Source organism: Gymnogyps californianus, chromosome 11 (assembly GCF_018139145.2).
Source record: "Gymnogyps californianus isolate 813 chromosome 11, ASM1813914v2, whole genome shotgun sequence".
Classification (NCBI taxonomy): Eukaryota; Metazoa; Chordata; class Aves; order Accipitriformes; family Cathartidae; genus Gymnogyps; species Gymnogyps californianus.
In genome coordinates this window covers 24305594-24321464 of record NC_059481.1, presented here as the reverse complement: position 1 = coordinate 24321464, position 15871 = coordinate 24305594, and positions in this window count along the sequence as shown.

The following is a 15871-nucleotide window of genomic DNA, read 5'->3' as shown; positions in this document are numbered from 1 at the left end:
ACAGATGTAGTAATTTTGTGGTTCTTACCAGCCCCTCATGAAAACAGCACTCCAGAGCAGCCTCCCCGCCAGCGCCCGGGAAGGCTTCCCGAGCCCACCGGGGCAGAGCCCTCGGGACGGCAACCTCCCCGCTCCAGGGGCTGGCGGAGAGGTGTCGGGAATCCCAAATGGTAAATCGAATGTAAATGTGTCAACAGGAGCCGAGAGGGAATAACGAGCCGGGAGCAGCAGAAAGGGAGCCAAGCCTCTGGAAGCCGAGCGTGGAGGTGTCAACAGCAGCAGAGAGGAAACAGCAGCCTGGGGACGGCGCGGCAGAGCCAGGCTTTGGGGACGGGTAAGAGCTGAGCAAATCCTTAGCTTTTGCTTGCCCGGGTTTCTCCTCTTCTTTCTTTCTTTTTCCACAATGGTTATGGCAACTCACTGCACATTCCGGGGGGAGCACAGGCAGAGGAGAGGGCTCGGCTCCCGCACCCAGAGCTGCTCTGCAGGGCCCCTGGACCGGGCTGGCGTTCACGGGGCGTAGCTGCGGGTCTGGGCCGGGCGGTCGGCAGCTCTGGCAGCACCGCGGGCAGGGTGTGTGCGCGCAAGCCCTGCGGGCTGGTCCTGTGCAGGCGGGCGAGCAAGGCGGGTATTTGCACACTGAAATAAGCACCCGCAGAGCTGACCCCCACACGGGGCTGAGCCGGTTCAGGAGCTCGTAGACCTGTCTTCTTGGGCTCTTCTTTTTCAAGGAGAAATGTTGGAATATTTGTGCCCACCCTTGAAGCCCCAGCACCCACCTGCTGCTGCAGCCGAGACCCTGACCCGTCCTGGCACGTCCCCTGCACGCCCACCCGCTGCGGGGAGGCACGGAGGCATGGCAGAAGTGCCAGGCACTTTGCAGCACCACGTACGGGTCTGCTGGGCTCCATCCCACATCAGCCTCTGCCACCCTGTCCCTGCGCTCAGCAGTTTGCAGCTCTGTCAGCACGAGGGCCCGGGGCCGGCCGGTGGCGGGCGCAGGGCAGGGCCACAGAGCTCAGGATTTGAGAGTGGTCTCCGCGCCCTCCTGCTAGCCCAGCCTGGCTTGCTGTGACTTTGCTTGCTGGCAAGTGGGGCGAAGGCAGAGGGACCCCCGCGCTCCTGTGGGCCGGTGCTGCTGGCAGGCATGCTCCAAAGAGCGGGTACCTGCTCGCGTCCCGCGCGGGCTCCTTCCACCCCTGAAACCTCGGCTGCGGATGGGGACACCTTGCAGCAGGGCGGGCGGCAGCAGCACCGCTCAGACCCCAACACAGCCGCTGTGGGGTCACAGGGTGGTGGCTCAGCCGGACAGGTTCGGGCTGTGTGGAGGCAGCGGCTGGCATCGGGGTTTCCAGGTGCGCACGCCATGTGCCCCGCGGGTGCTGGCAGTGCCAGCTGGGGTAAATGCACTCACCAGCGTGGCCACAGCACGGCTCTTCCCAGGATGTTTATTCCCAGAGAAGCATTTGGCTTTGCAGGCCAGCCCACACCCACTGCAGGGGAGGCCTTGGATGGGTGCAGAGCAGCACACGGGTCTGCACGTGCCGCGCCGGCGCTGGTGGAGACCGAGACCCAGAGCAGAAGAGCACTGGGGCCGGAGCTGGAGACACAACGACAGCTCTTTGGGGGTGTTTGGGGGGCTGTGAGCGAAGGTGCCGGGTGTGGGCTGTGCTGCTTGTGCACGTCGGAGCTGAAGGAGCAGCGAGGTACTGCCTGGTGCGTGCCGGGAAAACGGGAGGGAGACCTCGGAGCGTGGGAAAGCTGCTGTGCTGGAGGGGGTTGCTGCTCCCGGGCGGAGGGAGAGCTGCACCTCTGCCCAGTGCCCTGGGCAGTGTGGGCCGTGCTCGGGACGGGCTGTACGGGTGCTGGACATGCACCCGTCACCCACGTGCCGCTGTTGGGGTGTCGACGTGCAGAGCAGCCACGTAGAGCACGCCAGGGCTGCCCTGCCTGGGCGGGTGGCGAGTCCCTGCCTGCTGCTGCCGCCCAGCGCTGCCTGGCCCGGGCATCCTGCTGGGACACCCGAGGGGAGACCCCAGACTCCCGGCACTGCCAGGCAGAAGCCGGGGCTCGGGCCGGGGGCTCAGGCAGGGCCGGGAGCAGGACAAGGCTGCCATCTACAGACCGCCGAGCCGGCGGAGGGGGGACCCTGCCCGGGGACAGGGATGCTGGTGGTCCCCGGCCCCCCGGCCGGCAGCATGAGCAGCCTCAGCTGCTGCCAAAGCGGCTGACCCCGCAGTGACGGGCCCGGGGAGCACCCAAAGCTGCGATGTGGCTCCGCGGGGTGCCCTGCAGCCGTCCCCGCCGGGCTCCCACGGGACCCTGCTCGCCGCCCGCAGCCGAGCGCCCTGCCCGCAGGGATGCACGCGGGCAGCTGGGCGAGAAAAGGTTCAGTTTATGCCACGTCATTTAAATTGATAAATCATGCTAACGAGTGCTGCATCCGCCACAAATGTCCTCATTAGGCTTTGGTCATGCGTTAATATTTAATAGGGATCTCTCGCCTGGGGTAAGCCAGGCTGAGCACCCGGACTCTGGACCCCTGGCAGCCCATAGGGCAGTGTGAGGCTGGGGCAGCTCCAGGTAAAGAGCTGAGTGGCAGCAAAACCAGCCTGGCACATCCCACGGGAGCCACGGTCCCGCTCTGGTCAAGGCTTAACCCTCCTGGGGCCAGGACACCGGGTGGGAAGGTCCCATGCATCACCCTCACCCTCCCTGCCTTGGTGGCACAAGGAAAGCTGTGTCCAGCTGGCTGCCTGCATCTCCTCCAGCTCTGCCCGGAGCAGCCCGAGCAGCTCTGCTCTTCGCCCTCCCCATGGCCAGGCCACGCGTGGCCAGCCCGGCAGGGAGCTGCACCATGTGCCACACGCTGCAGGCGAGGGGCTCGCAGGGCCCGCGCCAGCATGTTTGAATACCGCAGTGATTTTCCCGGTGAATAACCAACACACACCGTGCTGGCAGCAAGCTGGACACAGGCTCCAGGATCCCAGCTCTGCAATTGCATTTGAAAGGCTTGCCCAGGCTGTCTCTCCCCAGGGCTGCCCCGGTGCCAGGACACATCAGGGGTGTCACACCGAGACCCCTGGGTGCCACCCTCCAGGGTACCAGGGGACGGTGGCTCTGAGTGTCCCAGCCCTGGACGTGAAGCTGTGGATGCAGCACAGGCAGATTTGCCAGCTTTGGCTCCTCAGCTCGCACAAGAGCCCTTCTCCATCCCACGGCGGTGCTGGGGCCAGTGCCCCACGCCGTGGCATTGCTGCTGGCAGCCTCCATCGCTCCCACAGCCCAGGCCCGGGCAGGAGCCATGCGAGGAGCCGTGCGGCACCGGCCACGCACAGTCCATATTGCAGGTGACATCCAGCGGCTGCGGGGAGGCAATGCAACCCCACTGCAACCGCGGGCACCCCGCACCCCGGCACCCACACTGCGGCATGTGGCTGCTGGCCCCCAGCGCCTCGCAGGGCTCAGCGGCTCCGAGCAAGCCTGGATGATGCTGGGCCCCGCTCTGCTCGAAGGGTCCCAGCGGATGTTGGGTGAGCCGGAGGTCTTGCTCGCGGGGAGCTGTCCGGCCCCACGCCAGCGGCATGGTGCTCCTGCGTTCTGAGCATCGCTTCTGCCTCACCGCAGGCTCATGGTGCGTGGCCGAGCCCCGAGCCCAGCGCAGCACTGGGGCAGGAGAGGGCGGGAGAGGGGCTGAAGCGTGCAAAGTCCTGGCATAGCCCCGACCGTGCCCCGCTGCTCCCCAGCAAGCTCTCCCCAAGGTGCTGTGCAGAGGCTGGCACCCCATGCACCCCTCCTGGCAGGGCCGTGCTCGTGCTGGGACATGGCAGCTGCCGGGAGAGCCCTTCCTCCTCCGCCCTGCACCGCTCACGGGATCCGGCAGCGCCCGGCAGGGCCGTGGCACTGCTGCTGGGGGAGCACGGGGACAAGGGACACGCGTGGGTCCTGCCCCAGAGGGAGACCCTGGGTGCCCGGCCGTGCCTCCCTCTGCTCCTCCAGGACCTGGTGCTTGCACAGGAGACTGGGACCCCCCTGCGCACCGGCGGGTGCCTCTGATCTAGGGAAAAGTGGGATGTTCGTGCCAGGTCAGGACCAGTGAAAACCAGCTGGAAGACAGCCCTAAACTGGAGCTTCAGGAAGTTTAGTCTGCTGCCAGTCCTGGCCCATCACCCCGAGGTACCCGCTGGGCACGAGGCTGCCGCCGTGCCAGGGCCTCCTCCACCCCAGGTAGCCAGAGGGTCCAGCTGCTCGGGAGAAGGGAGCCGCTGGCGAGGGGAGGCATTAGGAGGTATTTGCAATTTCCTCCCCATCCCAGGGGGATTTTCTCTCCCCTCTCCAGAGGGCAGCAGGAGAAAGCTCACTTTTTGTCTCCCTCCAAGAGCTACTTTAATAACAGAAGTATGTGGGGGGAGGCCAGTAAGCACAAATAAATCCGCAGATGGGAGCACCAGCGAAGGGAGCTCACCTTGCACCCAGGGCCTTGCCGGGAGCCCTGCACCAGGCCCCCACAGCTCCCACACCTCAGCCCCACGGCAGCCCAGGCCCCACTCCCGGCAAGCGTGTCCTGAGCTCTCCTGCTCTGCTGCCAAAGGGGGTTTGCCCCACAGGCAGCAGGCATCGGCCAGCACCAAATGCCACCTGGATGGGACACCCCAGCCCTGCAGAGCCGGGACCCGATGCGACACCCCAGCCCCAAAGGCAGAGCAGCGGTTTGCTTGGCCACTGGCAGCTGCAGGAACCGGTGTGTCAGCACCGGGCTGTCTGAATTCACACGACGTCTCAGCAAACACTGCCGGAGCCCCCCCCTTGCTGTCCTGCCCAAGGTCGTGCTCACCCCAGGCACGTCCAGCTCGGCACGGTTGGGGGACAGCAGGTCCCTTGGTGCCACCTCCCTCCCGGTGCCGCTCAGCACCGCAGCCCCGTTTCTGCCCCTCCTTTTGGGGCGTCAGCCCCACTGCCATCACGTCGGCATCGTGAATGAGCAGCTTCTGCAAAGAAGCTCATTTTGGGAGCGAGCCTTGTTTACTCTGAAACAAATGTTCACATCCCTTGGAGCTACTCAGCTACATAATCATCAAAACCAACACGGGACCCAGGGCTGCTCTTTCTTTTTGTACTTGTCCACTGGCCGCTCACAAAGATAAAAGGCTTGGCTCCGGCCGGCCGCAGCCAGTCCCGCGGGCTTTGTCTGGCTGAGCCCGCCGTGCTTTCCCACCGCGCCGGGGTGATGGCACCCGGTCAAGGCACGGCAGCGCCGGGGCAGGTGGCAGTGCCCTGAGAGCCACCGGTGCAGCCAGCGATGCTGCAGGACTTGAGCTGCTCTTGCGCGGGGCTCGAGCCTCCCGCTAACCCTGAAACACGAGGCTCTTCCAAAACAGCCCGAGACCTGTCACAGCCAGGAGGAAAAGAGCTGCGGGCCATGCTCCGGCTCGGGCAGGGGGGGCTTGCAGTGCGCAGGGCGCTTGCGCTAGTGGGGTGCTCTTACGGCCCTTTGGTGTTGCCCTGGCTTTGTCGTACCCCCCCCTTCTCTCCCACCATCCAAAGCAGCGGGGACATGATTGTCACTGTCACCCCCTCACCCCCACTGGGCAAACCTGCGGGGGGGCACAGCCCGAGGCAGAGCCAGGGTGAGGGACGAGGGACGGGGTCCCAGCCCTGGGGGGACACAGGGAGTGCACAGCCCACGGCTGGTTCCGAGGAGGGCTGGCATCGGAATAGCTTCTCACAAGCTGCCATTTGTCTGGGAGATACCCCGGGGACACCATGGGGACGGGGTGCCACCCCAGATGTTTGTGCCCACAGGCACAGACCCTCACACCCGCACACGGATGCCTGTGGAGGTTTTGTTGATCCAGTTTAACCTGATCCAGCCTAACGGGGCCCCCCAGTCCTGCTCTGCACACCAACAGCCGTCCCCACATGTGCTGAGCTGTGATCGGCGCGTGGACGTGCACCTGCCCAAAGTGGTTGGGGTGCGCAGGCAGCGGGTGCTTCTCCCCAGCATCCCCGGTGTCCCCAGCAGCATGCAGTGCCGCCGGCCTCAGCGTGACGCAGGGAAACATCTGTCTCCTCTCCCTCCTCCTCTCCTCGCAGATGTTTTAAGTGGGACGGTTTGTACCTTCCAGCGAAGTCAGATGCTGAACGTGGCCTCGTCCGATAGCCCGAACCCCTGGCTCTGCACGGCTCGGGGCCAGGGAGGCCACGGCACCTTTCGCTGCCGCCTGCCCGAGGCCCTGGGGAGCTCTCCCGGCTGGGAGCAAGGGTCTCCCTGCGCATGTTACCTGTCCCTGGCAGGCTTTTGTTAACTCCAGTCAGTGGAAACATTCCCCAGCTGTGTTTTCCATGCAGAGGGAGGCTGGAACGCCGGGGCAGGCTCCTGAGTCAGCGGGATGTGCGTGGGTTCCTGAGCGTGCCTGCGCCGGATGCCAGGAGCCTGCGGCAAGTGGCAGACGCAAAAGGGCTTAACGTGGCCCCGGGCGCTTCAGCAGACACCATTCCTGAGCCAGCAGAGCCGGAGCTCCCCGCACCCTTCCCACGGGACAGCCACTGCCCACGGCCGGGCCACTGCTCCCCGAGGTGACACCCTCAGCCGAGCCCCCCCGCAAAGTGCAGAGAGATTGAGGGGGCAGCGAGGGGCAGCACATCATGCTTGCCAAGCTTGCCAGTGCTGTCGCCACCTCTTGTCGTTACGGTAGCAAATAAACCTGGACCGAGAAAAGAATGAATCGAAGATGCGGCTGCCCTGAGCTCATGGTCGCAGAGACCATGTGTGTAAAAGCCCCCACAGCTCACCGTTGTCCAGCAGAGCAACTAGGCAAAAGTCGTTAGCTTTGGAAAAAAGTCTGTTTCCACCTAAAAGGTCACCCTGTGCTCACTCCGTGCTTGCACGTGGCCTGGGAAAGGGTGACAAAGCCCCCAGGAAAGTGGTGGGTGAGGGGAAAGGGAGAGGTTGGGGCAGGGGGAGGACGGTGACCTGAAGGGAGGACACGGGGCATCGGTATTGCCGGCTGTTTTATTGACTCCAGTCTTCCCTGCAAACCTTCCTCATCGCTGCCTTCAAATCCAGTTTTCGTTAGCCGTGCAGACAGCGGGGCCAGCTGCAGGAGCAGGGGACGTGCCGGCCCCACAGCTCCAGCCAGGGCTCTGCCACCACCTCTGGCTCTGCGCCTGGGTGGGGGCGAAGCCGGCTCCAGGGGACAGCGGTGGGGGCCGTTAGAGCCAGCAAGGACCCGGTGGGTGTTGTGCTGGCCTTGTTTCAGCCAAAATGTACCTGTGGCGAGTCCCCAGGACCCGGCCCAGTGCTGGGTGGCTGAGGCTGAGGGCTGTGGCCGCTGCTGTCTGCTGGACCAAATTCACCGGCTTGCCATTACTGCTGAGCATTGGTGATCGCCGGGGCCAGACCCAGCCATGCAGAGGTGCCCCCACCTTGGGGGGCATGCTCCCACCTCAGGGATGCCCAGAGCTGTGACCGAAGGACAGGAGGAGCCTGGCCGCGGGGTGGTTAAGCCAGGAGCACCCGCTTGGCATTGCCCCGACAGCGGCTCTGGAGGAGTCCTGGGGGTTCATTTGCCACTGACTCAGGCCGGGAGAGGATCTCCGGTTTAACCCAAGCATCCCCTGACGCGCCTGGTGCAGGACCATTCCCCAGGCGCTTGCTAATGCCTGCACGGAGCGGCTTGACGGCTGCGACAAGCTCGCACACGCCCAAGCTGGGGAGTGGAGATCCGGATTCCTCGGCTCCGGCCTCGGCTGCGCTGGAGCTGAAAACAGGAGGGATTGGGGTGCTCTGGGGTGAAGGCGCTGGCAGCCGGGGCCGGTCACGGCCCCCCAGCCATCCCAGCAGGTTCAGCTCCGGTGGGCGGCGAGCAGCGCTTGCCTCCACCGTGCCTCCTCGCCCGGTGCAGAGTGGGTGCGTGCCCACGGCTGACCCACCCCACCGGGATGGACCAGGCTTGGCCACTCTCCTTGAGCCGTTGCCCTCGAGTGTGCCGAGGGGGAGGAATCACGAGAGAAGAAGTGGAGGACAGTGTGGGGACACGGTGACACAGGGGAGCTGCCCTGGGGCATAGGATGGGGTGGCACCACGGGCACAGGGGCCCCAACAGCCGCCGTGGGCAGCCGGTGCAGCGAGCAGGGACAGGGCTAACAGACCTTTCCCAGCTGCCCGCAATGGGGTTTTCTTGCCTTTTGAAAGTGGGGCACCCCCAGCCCCGGTCCCCCGGCACCACCGCGGCAGCGGGCTGGGGAAGGCGGTGGCTGCCGGTGCCTTTCTGCAGCGTCAGACGAATCCGCCCAGCTGAAACCCCGCGATTTATACAGCTTAATCCGGCAGCGGGCAGGTCCCCACCCGCACCCGGCTGGGCCGGGGTGCCGGGCTCAGCCCCGGCGGGCGCGGGGCCGAGGGGGATGGTCCCACCCCGCAGGGAGGGGACTGAGGTTATGAAATTTGTGAATGGGGAGTGTCTGGGGGGCTGGAGCAGAGGGAGCTCACGGGGCGCGGGGCACTCGCTGCGGGCAGCGCAGGCAGGCTGGGGCTGCGGCGCAGGCAGAGGCGACTCGCGCCCCGAGGTCCCAGCGCAGCACCTCCTGCCCTCGCCAGCACAAAACCCCGTCGCCTTCCCGCGTCCGACAGACGATGCCGACCAGAGAGAAGAGGCAACCGGTGATGTCCTAACCTTTATTTCACGCATTACCCGTCTAGCTTGCTTTTTGCATTTTATATTCTAAAGTTTTAGGGGGGAGACGTCTCCTGAGGCCATTCTCATCTCCTTATCACTTTTCCAGCCCAGCTTCTTCACTGTAACTGTTGGACGGAGAACTGATAAGGGTATGCGAGTGACATGAGCGACCGTCCCGGCATGCCAGCCCCAGGCTGTCCCCGGCTGCGGTGCAGCCCGCGCGGGCTGGGATGTGGCAGGCTTGCGTGCTTGCTCTGCTGCAGATGTTGGCTTTAAATAAAACCGACTGCAAAGCAAACTGAAGGGTTAAAGAAACATATTTTTTTCGCTAAGAGCTGGCAGGTCCTGTCGTTCCGGGCTTTTTCTCTTTCAGCATCTACAACAGGTCTCCTGCAGGAAAATGCATTTTTTTTGAAAAGGTCTTGAAATACTGTTTGTACAAGGGGTCCTGAAATGCTATTTTAGCACATTACCGTTTGCTTGTGTTTCAGTGCAGTTAGCTTGAAATTCTTTGGAATCGGTATAAAGAGTAATTACAAAAGTAAGAAATAAGTGTTGCGTAAGTGTAAAACTCCTATGCTTTGTATGTGTCTGGAATTGTTACATTAAAAGTTATTTATTCCAAATGTTTACATGATTTTAAAGGTGAGTGCTCGCAATATGGCTCGAACTGCAGCTGATGAGAGGAACGGCGTTGCCAGAAAGGCAAAACCCCTGTGAGTCAGAGGAACAAAGCCGGGATTTAGGGAAGCAAACCAAAGCGTGAGGTAAGGGGGTATTTTCTCAGCAGAGAGGCGTGCGGCAGAGCCCCGCGCTCGCACACAGGCTTGGTGTGCTGCTGGGGGTCCTGCGGGGGCTGCCCCCGTCTCACAAACCACTGCTCTAAAGCACCCAGGATTTGTTTCACGTTTCCAGCCTCTTTTTTCCAGTTTTCCAGCTATTCCGGTCAGTCAGATCTTCCCTATTTCCACTAAAGCATTTTGCACAAGCGGGGTGCCGGCACGGGCTGCGCCGCGTTGCAGAGCCCGTGCCGGCACACCAGTGTTCCCGGGTGCTCGCCCCACGGCCGTGGGGCCAGCCGGAGAGGAAGGAGCCGGCACCGGGGGGAGGTTTCTTTGCATGGAGGAGACAGCCTGGCCTGGCTGAAACCCACCGGCCGCACAGCCCTTGCCCCAGGGCTGCCCTGGTCCCACACGATCCCCCGCAGCCGCAGACCACCGCGGCCCCAAGGCGCTCCCGGAAACATTGCGATCCTCACGGGGACCGAGACGTCAGGGAAGGGGCAACGCTGGCGCAGGCAGCCCCAGCCCGCAGCTCCCTGCACGCCCCTCGGCTTGACAGAGGCTGGGGGGGGGGGTCCCGGAGCCGCCCGGAGGTGGGTGCCCCAAATCCCCTCAATTTCCAGGCGCAGGTGTCGGGGCAGGGACCAACGTGGATGAAGCAGCTCCATGTCAGGCACTGCAGTCACCGGCTGGCCTCGGGAGGGGATGCAACCCCCAAACCCAGGTGCTGCCTTCAGGCACTCTCCTGCACAGACCTTCCCGCTTCCAGAGCCTGGGCCCGATCCTGACCCTTGAGACCTGGCCCGGCCCCGGACAGTCAGTTGGAGGCACAGCACCAACATGGGAGTCTTGGACCCCCGGGCTTGTCCTCCCGTGGCCGGTGGCTGTGCTGCCTTGTGTTCTCACTGAACCCACTGCAACCGTTTGGGGAGCGCCAGGCTGCACCCTGGGTGCTCTCCCCCAAGCACAGGCAGCACGACAGCAGCCCCCGCCGCAGCCGGGGGGCACGGGGCATCGCCGCTGGCTTGTGCTCCTGCTGCAGCCAGCCCTTCCCACGAAATTCAAGCATCTTCTTGGAGGAGAGAGGGAAGATTCAACAACATGTGGGACAGGCTCTATCGCCCCTCACCTTCGGCTTTTGCCAGCCAGGGTCGTGAGACAACAACCTTGGAGTGCAACCCCCCCGCTGACTCAGAACCCCAGCCAAGGGTGGCAGGATTGGGCCCCCCCCCCCCCCAGCACGGCTCTGCGGAGCAGGGGACGGTTTGGTGCGGGTGGCAGCAGGCAGACATCCCAAGCAGGCTGGCACCAGCGGGCACGGAGCGCTCGGGGGTCCCAGGACATCCCCCCAGCCCACCCACCCACCGGTGAGCGGGAGGGGCAGAGCGCTGCTCTACAAACAGCCCTTAGCTTCTCGGTTGGGCAGGGCTGCTCCCATCACCCAGGGAGATGGGGAGGTGGCAGTGAGCCCCGAAAACGAAGCAGGGGGAGAGGAGGTTCCTCCTTAGCATCCCCCCATGAGCTGGTCCAGGGGACCAAACCCAGGGTGCTCCTGGCATCCCTTGGCCTTGACTCGGCTGCCAGCGGCACTGGGGTGTTTCCCTGGGGAAGCGGCAGCAGCGCGGGGAGAGCCGAGAGCTGCCGGGAGCTGCAAACTGTCCGGGCACAAGCATCTGCGTTCTCACGGCTGCTTCTGCATGAGGGGTTCAGCGGTGGGACGGGACCTCATCTGATCCCTCTCCAAACAGAGCCGCCAGCGAATTGTCAGTGTGCATTTGGATTTCACCCGTGGCAGGTGGGGTGATTAGCCATGAAAAGCAGGCTTAGCGCGGGCTGGAAAACTACTGAGGCAGCCGAATTCCCCGCACCGGCCCCAGCCCAGCCCCGGTGATGGGGAGCTGAGCCGGGGCAGCCGTGGCTGGGGGGTGTCAGGGCAGAGGGAGAGCGATGGCTGAGCCAGCACCGGCACTGCCGCTGTGCAGCCGCTTCCCTCCCAGAGCACGTAGCCCTTATATTAAATCCATAAATAGGAAATTCCACTTCTTTAGAAGAAAAGAGAATCCGGATATTTCATAAGTGTCCTAGCGGACATGAAAGCCGAATCAGGAAATTTCACTCAGCAGAGATATTAAAATTGCCACAGCCCTCCAGCCAGCCGTGGCAAAGCACCCGTGCCACGCGCCCAGGGCCCAGCACAGTGCGAGGGCTGGCTGCGGGGACACACATGTGCCATGGCCCCAGCCCTGCACACACGGCTCCTCGGCCACGGCGGCTGCACGTTTCACCATCTCTCACATCCCTCCTCCCCGCCGGCCCTGCCACAGCCGCTGTTTTCTCTGCAATAGGTGACCCCAGGTCTAGCAGAGGCAGGGAGAGCTCCCACGGGAAAGCATCACCTCCCACCCGTGGCATTCCCAGCTGCAAAAGCGAGGCCCCCTCCTTTGTGGCCACAGCCCTGGTGCTGCCAGGCTGCCTGCACCCAGCCTGCCATGGGCAGCGTGGGCCCTCCCCGCACGCCGCTGCCTGCATCAGCTCCGTAAGCTGTGCAATCACTGCCCGTCTGAGCCCTGATAACGGAGGTAACAGGTTGCAAGGGCAGGGACCAAAGCGCCCAAGAGGCTTTTCCCGGCACAGCCGCGGGGAAGAGAGCAGAAGTGCGATGTGCTGCTGCGGCACGGAGCGGCGGGGCAGGCAGAGGTGAGGCAGGGCGGTGAGCATCAGCCTGTGCTGGAGAACGTGCTGCCGGTCAGAGGAGCAGCCGGCGGGTGGCTGCAGGAGAGCCCCACGCTGCTGGCAGAGCCCGGCGTGATTCCCCGGCCGGGAGGGGAGAGCCCTGCCGCCGGCCGCTCTGCAATGCCCCACACTGCCCCGCACCAGCCCCGCGTCTTCCCGGCACTGCGGGACCACTGCTGTGCTGAGACAGACAAAAGAGTCTTCCCCTGCGTGGCTGGACTGGAGCCGGCGCTGGGCATGCACTGATGCCCTCGTCGTCCCCCTCTGCTCACAAACCACAAGCTTTCCAGAGCAAAGCCCGCCGGCGTAACTCGCTTTCCCGTCCGCGAGGCATTGCAGCCCGTGCCCAGCGCTGCGCAGGCAGGGGAGGCGGGATGGGGAATCGTGATAATTGCTCGCGCTTTCCGACGTGGCGGCACATCCATGGGCAGTCGTGGGAGCCGGTGGAGATGCGGCTCGGGAAAGCGGGCAGCTACCCTGGCACTGCTGAGGCTGCACTTGGGTGCCTGTGGGCGCTGGCTGCGGGGCTGGTGCTTGCACCACACTCCACTCCCACCCAGAGCTGGGAGCTGTGGGAGGAGGCAGAGCCTCGGGGCGGTTTGCCCCGGGCTCCCCAGCACTCCTTGCCCACCTCCAGCCACTGGACACAAAATGTCCCTTTGATTGCCAAGAGGCCAAGGACCACCCCTTTGGAAAAGCCCACTGGCTCAGGGAGGGCTGGGCCCAGGCCATCCTCGAAGGAGGACAACAAGCAACAGCTACGCAGGCACCGGCCCCGTCACCGCAGCCAGGGCACACGGGTGAGGGGCTCAGGGGGGACCCTGGGGGCATGAAATGCAAAGGCAGCAGCAGCCGAGCCCCCCTCACGGCACATGACAGGCTGGGGTCCTGTGGACGGCTTCACCTGGGCCGTGGGGAGATGCCACCCCCGGGGACTGGTGATGGGTGCCTGCAGGGCCGGGCATGGAGGTCGGACTGCAGCTGCCCGTGGCCGTGGCTGCTCCTGTGCAACCCGTTCTGTGCCCGTGCCAGAGCTGTCCTGCCCTGCCAGCGGTGCTGCCCACCGGCCCCGGCCCTGCCAACCACGGCCCTGCCAACCGGTGGCTCTCACAGCCTGTCCTGCCGCCCAGCGGTGCCGGTGCTTGGCCACGCTTGGTGCACGCCGAGCGCGGTGCCTTGCACCGGGCCCTGAGAGCACCGTGCCGAGGAGGGAGGACGCGCGCTGGGAGCAGCCACCCGTCCTGGCAGCACACGCAGCTCACCCCCGCTTCGCTCTGCCGGGGAAAGAGCCGCCCCCACAGCCACTGCGCAGAGGTAATTGCAGGTTATTACAGTGCTCTGTTGTTAAATACGGATCACTTCTCTTCCGACAAGCATTCTGTGTAATGCAAACTCAAATCATCTCCCTCCTCCACCGAGCACCTCTCCTCACCTGCCAGGAGCCGTGGCAAGTCACGGCGGTGGCAGAGGGTGCAATGTGCATCGTGTCACAACAGTGGCAGAGGATGCAATGTGCATCATGTCACGGCAGTGGCAGAGGGTGCAACGTGCATCATGTCGCGGCAGTGGCAGAGGGTGCAATGTGCATCGTGCCACGGCAGTGGCACAGGGTGCAATGGGCATCGTGTCACGGCGGTGGCAGAGGATGCAATGTGCATCGTGTCACGGTGGTGGCAGAGGGTGCAATGTGCATTGGACACATCATGGGCATGGACACCTCAAACCACAAAGTGATTTTCCAGACCCAGAGTACCTTTGTCCACAGGATCAGCTTGTGGGGGATTCTTGGGCAGGTGAAAGGTGTGCCTCTCCCACCGTGTATTTTCAGTAGGTAATTCAGCCCGCAGTCTTTACAAAGCTCTCCCGGCTGCATCGCCCCAGCTAAGTGACAAAATTGTTATTTCATTGCCTTCTTGTTAGAATCCCTGCTGCCTTCCATTTGAAGTTTACCCTGTGACGTGCGGAGGTAAGGTGCTGCAGCAGAGCCGTCCCTTCCCCAGGCGCCCACCCTGAGGTGCTGCTCGTGTCCCTGGCCGCGAGATGTTTCGTTAGAGCTGCCCCAATAATTCTTTCATTTACATGATTTTAAGAAAAAACTGGAAGTTAACCAAGCGCTGTGTTTAACCATGGTGGCTCGGCCCCTGTTCCACCACAGCACAGGCCGAAGCGGTTGTCACTGTAATTACACACACGTAGCGATGAAGGAAAAAGGTCGGAGTCCTGGAAAGCCAAGGCCAAGGACGAGTCTGTCTGTTCCTTCCCCCTTGCTGGGTGCTCCCCCAGGCCCCCACCCGCCTGGCCGGGACGTGGTGCCATGGCTGTCTTCTGCTCCCATGGAGTCATTTTGAGGCAACAAGAGAAAATTTCATCCCAGATGGCCTCAACTTTGGCAGAGTCAGAAACCAGCTGCCCAAATCCCAGGCTTTGTCTCCAAAACTAGCACGCCTTTGCGCTGACGGACTTACCGCGTGCGGTGGGTTGACCTTGGCTGGCTGCCAGACGCCCACCCAGCCGCTCACCCTCAGGTGCCTCTACCCTTGGGTGGGGTTCAGACACTTGGGTCAGAGAGACGTGCTGTCAGCCCGGTGGTCCCTTTGGCAGAGCGGCACCCCCGGCACCTGGCAGCCAGAGTGAGCCGTGTGCCATCGAGGGCTGATGCTCTGGCGCAGCGTGTCCAGCGTCTCGCCCTGTCTCAGCCGCGGCTGCCCTGCCGGCTGGGGGGCTCCCACCACACATGACGTTCAGAGCCCCCCGGAGCTGTCTGTTCCCAGCTCGGCAGCACACATCATCCGGAGAGGGGCGAGCAGCATTGGGGTCATCTGCTTTCAAGGGACAAGGACATGAGCTTGAGGAAAGAGAAATAGGAAGAAGAAATCCTTACTAATGGCACTTGTATGCCTTATGGCACGCAAGGACCCCAAACTCCTCCAAAATCATTAACTCTGCTCTGTGAGACCCCTGCAGCCCCGGCACAGGCGCAGCTCCTCTCCTTCGGCAGTGGGTGACGGAGAGGCCCCGATTGACAAGTGACAGAGCCGAGACAGGAGCAGATGACGGCTGGCTGCTCACCCTCCTGCCCCACTACCCTGCCCACAAACTAACGCATTGACCCCCATCCCCCCGACTGCCTTCAGCTGCCCTTCTCCAGGCAGTCATGAAAATGGATGTTTCATCAGGCAGAATTGGTATGACATCAAAACGGAATTACTTTCTATATAAACGAGCTTAAATCAAGATGATTTTTACATGAAAATCTGTTTGCCATGATGGGTCTCAGCGCTACATGCATAAGGCAGGAGTGCCAGAACAGCAGGGCCAGTATTTACCCAACCCACCTGGAGCACAAAAAATGTCTGGAATGGGAATTCGGCAGAGGACACTGATGAAATGTGGATGCCAGCTCGAGGCCTCGGTCCCCGCAGACCAGAAAGCAGGAGCGTGGCAAATCGGACACGCGTGCTCCGTGCAGTCCCCAGGGCAGGGCAGCCCCGCCATGCTGCCAGCTGCCACTCCAAGAAATAGGAAAATGGTCTGGAAAATCCTTCTGTATTTTGTGGTTACTGTAGTAGTAAGCTAAAACAAGCTGGCTTAGCTTCTTGACCCTTTGCTCTGGTGAAATAAGGTGTCTCGGCCAGGAGCACAGAACCCCAGTGCTGCTGGGCAGAGGAGCGCCGGGAG